The sequence below is a fragment of the Somniosus microcephalus genome, chromosome 7 (assembly GCF_052327205.1).
Source record: "Somniosus microcephalus isolate GS21.2 chromosome 7, FLI_Smic_1.0, whole genome shotgun sequence".
Classification (NCBI taxonomy): domain Eukaryota; kingdom Metazoa; phylum Chordata; class Chondrichthyes; order Squaliformes; family Somniosidae; genus Somniosus; species Somniosus microcephalus.
The window spans coordinates 183750972-183758833 of NC_140993.1; the positions used below are offsets into that span (position 1 = coordinate 183750972).

General features: G+C 49.5%; 1 pseudogene; it reads right to left on the reverse strand.

Annotated features, from left to right (window-relative positions):
* Positions 1-4625: 4625 nt before the first annotated feature.
* LOC147115043 (uncharacterized) lies at positions 4626-5810 on the reverse strand (annotated as a pseudogene).
* Between the last annotated feature and the right edge of the window lie 2052 nt (positions 5811-7862).

Genomic DNA, 7862 nt, shown 5'->3' on the forward strand with positions numbered 1-7862 from the left:
TGTGTTCCCAGGTGTTGGGAGGAAGGTTTCTGAGCTGTGGCTCCAGGTGGACGTGTGGAGACCGGTTCGAAGCGCAGACCACGTTTGACCATGAGTATAATTCTCTCTCTCTCTATCTCTCTCTCTCTCTCTCTCTCTCTAGCTCTCTACCTCTGTCTCTGTTTTCACTATCCCCTCTGACCTTCCCCTCTCGGACCCCGAATGATCAGTTCTCAGCAAAGGCCTGAGCTTCATCCCCTTACGCCCCCACCTCAATGAATTTCGAGCTCGGCACAATGCTGAGCTTTTTTCCACCGCCTTCATCTCCGTGCCCACTTCTTTGGCCAGGAGTCTTCACCCAGCACGGCTGATCCTTTCTCCCACTTTCAGAATTCTCATTCTACCTGGACCCCTCCTTCTGACCTCTTACCCTCTCTAGAACTTTTCATTGCTAACTGCCGCCGTGACATCGGCTGTCTCCATTTCTTTGCTCCCCTCACTCACTCCAACCTACCCCCCTCTGAACTTGCAGCACTCCATTCTCTCAGATCCAACCCCAACATTGTCATTAAACCCGCTGACAAGGGTGGTGCTGTTGTTGTTTGGCAAACCGACCTCTACCTAGAGGAAGCTGAACGACAACTCTCTGACACTTCCTCCTACCTCCACCTGGACCATGACCCCACTACCGAACCTCAAGCCACCATTTCCAAGACTGTCACTGAGTTCATCTCCTCTGGAGATCTTCCCCCCACAGCCGCCAACCTCATAGTTTACCAACGCTGCATAGCCCGCTTCTACCTCCTTCCCAAGATCCACAAACAAGACTGCCCTGGTAGACCCATCGTTTCGGCCTGTTCTTGCCCCACAGAACTTATCTCTTCTTATCTCGACTCTATTTTTTCTCCCCTTGTCCAGTCTCTTCCCACCTACATCCGCGAATCTTCTGACGCCCTCCGCCAATTTAACAGTTTCCAGTTTCCTGGCCCCAACCGCCTCCTTTTCACCATGGACGTACAATCCCTCTACACCTCCATCCCCCACCAAGATGGCCTGAGGGCGCTCCGCTTCTTCCTTGGACAGAGGCCCAACCAGTCCCCATCCATCACCACCCTCCTCTGCCTGGCTGAACTTGTTCTCACATTGAACAACTTCTCCTTTGATTCCACTCACTTCCTCCAAATCAAAGGTGTCGCAATGGGTACTCGCATGGGTCCTAGCTATGCCTGCCTTTTCGTGGGATATGTGGAACACTCTTTGTTCCAGTCCTACTCGGATCCCCTCCCTCACCTCTTTTTCCAGTACATTGATGACTGTATCGGTGCCATTTCCTGCTCTCGCCCTGAACTAGACAATTTCATTCACTTTGCCTCCAATTTCCACCCTTCCCTCACCTTCACATGGTCCATCTCCGACTCTTCCCTTCCCTTCCTCAAATTCTCTGTCTCCATCTCTGGGGATAGGTTATTGACTAACATTCACAACAAGCCCACTGACTCCCACAGCTACCTGGATTACACTTCCTCCCACCCGCCTCCTGCAAGGACTCTATTCCATTCTCCCAGTTTCTCTGTCTCCGCCGCATCTGCTCTGACGATGCCACCTTCCATACCAGTGCTTCCAACATGTCTTTCTTTTTCCTCAACCGAGGATTCCCCTCTACCATGGTTGACACGGCCCTTGCCCACGTCCATTCTATCTCCCGCACTTCTGCCCTCACCCCTGCCCCTCCCTCCCGGAACCACCTTGTCCTCACCTTTCACCCCACCAGCCTCCACATTCAACGCATCATCCTCCACCATTTCCGCCACCTCCAACGTGATCCCATCACCAAACGCATCTTCCCCTCACCTCCCCTTTCAGCATTCCATAGGGACCGCTCCCTCCAAAGCACCCTAGTCCACTCCTCTATCACCCCCAACACCCCTTCCCCTTCGCCCGGCACCTTCCCGTGCAAGCGCAGGAGATGCAACACCTGCCCTTATACCTCCCCCCTTCCCACTGTCCAAGGCCCCAAACATCCCTTCCAGGTGAAACAGCAATTTACTTGTACTTCTTGCAATCTAGTATACTGTATTCGTTGCTCACGATGTGGTCTCCTCTACAATGGGGAGACCAAACGCAGATTGGGTGACCGCTTTGTGGAACACCTCCATTCAATCCGTAAGGGTGACCCCGAGCTTCCGGTCACCTGTCATTTTAATTCGCCGCCCCATTCCCACTCAGACCTCACTGTCCTCGGGCTCTTGCATTGTTCCACGGAAGCTCAGCATAAGCTCTTGGAACAGCACCTCATCTTCCGTTTAGGCACTTTACAGCCTTCCGGACTCAATATCGAGTTCAACAATTTCAGATCATAACCTCGGCCCCTATCATAGTTATATATTTTTTATCCACACTTTTGGTTTGAACCTTTTCTTTTTTTCTCTTCCACATGGCAGCTGTCTTTCATTCTGCTAGCGCATTTCACACTTCATCCAGAGCCACCTTTTGTTTCTTAATCTGTCCTATTACCATCTCGTGTCGCCTTGAATATCTCTTAATGTCTCTTTACTTCTCACAACCCTTCCCTTTTGTTCTTTCATCCCCGTCCCCATTTCTCAGCCTCCAACTTGCTTTTTCATCTGTTTCATTTCCTGCTTTTTCTCAGTTCTGAAGAAGAGTTTCGACCTGAAACGTTAACTGTTTCTCTCTCCACGGATGTTGCCTGGCCTGCTGAGTTTTTCCAGCTTTTTCTGTTGTTATTTAAGATTCTGAGAGGGCTTGACAGGGTAAGATGCTGAGAGGCTGTTTCCCCTGGCTGGAGAGTCTAGAACTAGGGTGCATAGTCTCAGGATAAAGGGTCGAACATTTGGAACTGAGATGAGGAGAAATTTCTTCACTCAGAAAGTTGTGAATCTTTGGAATTCTCTACTCCAAACGGCTGTGGATGCTCAGTCATTGAGTATATTCAAAGCTGAGATCGATCGATTTTTGAAGTCTAAGGGCAACAAGGGATGTGCGGATCCAGCTGGATAATGTTGAGGTCGATGATCAGCCATGATCTTATTGAATGACGGAGCAGGCTTGAGGGATCGTATGGTTTACTCCTGCTCCTATTTCTTATGTTCCTATTTTCATATATGTGCCAACGTGGGTTGAGAACTGAATTGGGCTCAGATGTGGTGTCCATTTTAGTCAAACAGCCGGAAAACATTCTATCTCAACTCACAGATGAAGAATGACTACTTGGGCAAAATACCAATATCGTGGAAGCATATCCCAAGAAGCATTTAATGCAGAGAGGAGGAAACTTGATGGCGAAAGCAAGGGAGAAAATATACAATGCTTCATACTGTTTCATTCGGGGGGCGATTTTGCCAGCCCTGGGGAGGCGGGTATGGAGGCGGGACTACCAGGAAAATGGCAGAATTTGGGAGCGGGTACCCAGCCCGCCCCCAGCCCGCCTCCGTGCCATCTTCTCAGGAGGTGGGTACCCGTCCCGCACCGGGTCCCATTTCCTCGAGATGGGAAGGGGATTAGTGCCAATTGACTGCCTGTTAACAAAGATAAAAAAAAATTGTTGCACTATAGCTGTATAATACTCAAAACAGACTTTAATAATAAGAACACTAAACTGATTTTAATAATAAGAACATAAGAAATAGGAGAAGGAGTAGGCCATTCGGCCCCTAGAGCCCGCTCTGCCATTCAATAAGATCATGGCTGATCTTCTATCTCAACTCCACTTTCCTGCACTATCCCCATATCCCTTGATTCCCATAATATCCCCAAATCTATCAATCTCTGCCTGGAATATACTCAACGACTGAGCCTTTACAGCCCTCTGGGGTAGAGAATTCCAAAGATTCACCACACTCTGAGTGAAGAAATTTCTCCTCATCTCAGTCCTAAATGGTCAACCCCTTATTCTGAGAATGTGATCCCTGGTTCTAGGCTCCCCAGCCAGGGGATACATCCTCCCTGTATCTACCCCATCAAGCCTTGTAAGAATAGAAACATAGAAAAATAGAAACATAGAAGATAGGAGCAGGAGTAGGCCATTTGGCCCCTCGAGCCTGCTCCGCCATTCAATGAGATCATGGCTGATCATTCAAATTCAGTACCCTGTCCCTGCCTTCTCTCCATATCCCTTGATCCCTTCAGCCTTAAGAAATATATCCAACTCCTTCTTGAATATATGATGTGGAGATGCCGGTGTTGGACTGGGGTGGACAAATGTAGGAAGTCGCACAACACCAGGTTATGGTCCAACAGCTTTATTTGAAATCACAAGCTTTCGGAGCGCTGCTCCTTCACCAGGTGAAGTGAAGAGAAGCATACAGGCACAGCATATATAGTCAGAGAAAACAGCCAGATGATTACAGGTAATCTTTCTAACTGCCCTTTATCACACCTCGGCAGAGAGATAATCACAGCAATCAAAGGTGGGAATGGTGTCCAAACAGGTCAGTCAGGAAAACATTACATCAAAGAACAATGAGGTGGGGTGACAAGGGGTCAAATGTTGCAGATGCTGGGGTCTGTATGAAAAACAGAAAAAAACCAAAAAACTTTGCTGGAAATCACAGCAGGTCCGGCCGCATCTGTGCAGAGAGAACAAGCCAACGACGACTCAAGTCTAGATGACTCTACGTCAGGTGGGGTTACATCAAGCATGACATGAACCCAAGATCCCGGTTGAGGCCGTCCTCATGAGTGCGGAATTTGGCTATCAGTTTCTGCGTGACGATTTTGCGTTGTCGTGTGTCTCGAAGGCCGCCTTGGAGAATGCTTACCCGAAGATCGGAGGCTGAATGTCCTTGACTGCTGAAGTGTTCCCCGATTGGGAGGGAACACTCCTGCCTGGCGATTGTTGTGCGGTATCCGTTCATCCGTTGTCGCAGTGTCTGCATGGTCTCGCCAATGTACCATGCTCCGGGGCATCCTTTCCTGCAACGTATGAGGTAGACAACGTTGGCCAAGTCACATGAGTTTGTACCATGTAGCTGGTGGGTGGTGTCCTCACGTGTGATGATGGTATCTGTGTTGATGATCTGGCATGTCTTGCAGAGGTTGCCGTGGCAGGGTTGTGTGGTGTCGTGGTCACTGTTCTCCTGAAAGCTGGGTAATTTGCTGCGAACGATGGTTTGTTTGAGGTTAGGCCGCTGTTTGAAGGCGAGTAGTGGAGGCGAGGGGATGACCTTAGCGGGGTGTTCGTCATCGTCGATGACATGTTGAAGGCTGTGGAGAACATGGTGTAGATTCTCCCACCCAGGGAAGTTCTGGACGATGAAGGGTACTCTGTTGGTTGTGTCGCGTGTTTGTCTTCTGAGGAGGTCTATGCGATTTTTCGCTGTGGCCCATCGGAACTGTTGATCGACGAGTCAAGCGTCATATCCCTTTCTTATGAGGGCGTCTTTCCGCGTCTGTAGGTGTCCATCGTTTTCCTCCTCGTCTGAGCAGATCCTGTGTATTCGCAGGGCTTGTCCATAGGGGATGGCTTCTTTACCGTGGTTAGGGTGGAAGCTGGAGAAGTGGAGCATCGTGAAGTTGGCTGTGGGCTTGCGGTAGAGTGAAGTGCTGAGGTGTCCGTCTTTGATGGAGATTCATGTGTCCAAGAATGAAACCGATTCTGAGGAGTAGTCCATGGTGAGTTTGATGGTGGGATGGAACTTGTTGATGTCATCGTGTAGTCTTTTCAGTGATTCTTCGCTGTGGGTCCATAGGAAGAAAATGTCGTCAATGTATCTGGTGAATAGCGTTGGTTGGAGCTCCTGTGCAGTGAAGAAGTCTTGCTCCAACTTGTGCATGAAGATGTTGGCGTATTGGGGTGAGAATTTGGTCCCCATGGCTGTTCCGCGTGTTTGGGTAAAGAACTGGTTGTCGAAGGTGAAGACATTGTGGTCAAGGATGAAGCGAATTAGTTGTAGGATGGTGTCTGGAGATTGGTTGTTGTTGGTGTTGAGTACTGAGGCTGTCGCAGCAATGCCGTCAACGTGGGGGATACTGATGTAGAGTGCCGAGACGTCCATCGTGGCAAGGAGTGTTCCTGGTTCAACTGGTCCATGGGTGCTGAGTTTCTGTAAGAAGTCTGTAGTGTCGCGACAAAAGCTGGGGGGTTCCCTGTATGATGGGCTTCAGGATGCCCTCGATGTATCCAGAGTGGTTCTCACACAGGGTTCCGTTGCCTGATACGATAGGATGTCCGGGTGTGTTGGCTTTGTGTGTCTTTGGGAGGCAGTAGAAGTCTCCCACGTGGGGCGTACGTGGGATGAGAGCGCGTAGGATGCTCTGAAGGTCTGGATCGAAGGTCTTGATCAGTCTGTTGAGTTGGCGGGTGTGTTCTTTGGTCGGATCTGCGGGTAACTCTGTAGTGTTCCTGGTTGTCCAGTTGTCGGTATGCTTCTTTGCAATAGTCCATTCTGTTCTGTATGACGATGGCTCCTCCTTTGTCTGCTGGTTTGATGACGATGTTGCGGTTGGTCTTGAGAGCGTGGATGGCGTTGCACTGTGCTCTGGTGACATTCTGGACTGTCCTGTGAGTACGCTGATTAATCTGGCATTGATGCATCTCCTGACAGCTTGAGCATACATGTCAAGCTTAGGGCAGCGGCCCTCCGGAGGGGTCCAATTTGACTCGTTCTTCTTCAGTTGCTGCACCGCGGATCCCTCTGTCTGCTGTTCCGGATCATTGATTGTCTCATTGGGTTCGCTGCTGATATCTTGGGATTTGTGGAAGAATTCCTGGAGCCTCATTCTCCTGATGAATTCCTCTGTGTCTGCCGCGAGGCCGATGGGGTTCATTTTGGTGGTGGGGCAGAAATTGAGCCCTCAGCTGAGAACTTCGATTTTGTCTGGTTGAAGGGTGTGGTTGGACAAGTTGACAATGGACTTCCCTGTGGTTCCAACCATGGTACCAGGGGAGGCTTGGTTGCTGCTGGTGGTGATGCCGAGTTTCTCTAGCTGCCTGCTCTTGGTGTACATGTAGACAGTATAGTTCCGTTGCCTCATCTGCTTGGCGGTGTCTCGTAGCTGGTCTGCTGTGTCCTGAGCACAAGCTGAAAATATGGACTCTATCTTGGTTTCGAGGTTGCGGCGTCTGCTGTAGAGCTGGTGTACGAGATGGTTGAGGAGTTTGCGAGAGGTACAATGGCAGAGTCTCTCAGCGTAGTCTGTGTTGTAGGTCGACTTGAGTGGGTTCGTGATCTGTAGTCCTTTCGGGATCTTGTCTGCTTTCTTGCATCTCTGTAGAAACTTGATGTCTGTGTCTATATGCGTGATCTTCTTGGAGATCCTCTCCACTTTGAGCCGGCAGTTTGTGGTGTCGATAGTAACCATGATGTGGAGATGACGGTGTTGGATTCGGGTGGACAAATGTAGGAAGTCACACAACACCAGGTTATAGTCCAACAGCTTTATTTGAAATCACAAGCTTTCAGAGCGCTGCTCCTTCGTCAGGTGAAGTGAAGAGAAGCATACAGGCACAGCATATATAGTCAGAGAAAACTGCCAGATGATTACAGGTAATCCTTCTAACTGCACTTTATCACACCTCGGCAGAGAGATAATCACAGCAATCAAAGGTGTGAATGGTGTCCAAACAGGTCAGTCAGGAAAACGTTACATCAAAGAACAATGAGGTGGGGTCACCAGGGGTCAAATGTTGCAGATGCTGGGGTCTGTATGAAAAACAGAAAAAAAACAAAAAACTTTGCTGGAAATCACAGCAGGTCCGGCCGCATCTGTGCAGAGAGAACAAGCCAACGACGGCTCGAGTCTAGAGTCATCCAGACTCGAGTCGTCGTTGGCTTGTTCTCTCTGCACAGATGCGGCCGGACCTGCTGTGATTTCCAGCAAAGTTTTTTTTTCTGTTTTTCATACAGACCCCAGCATCTGCAACA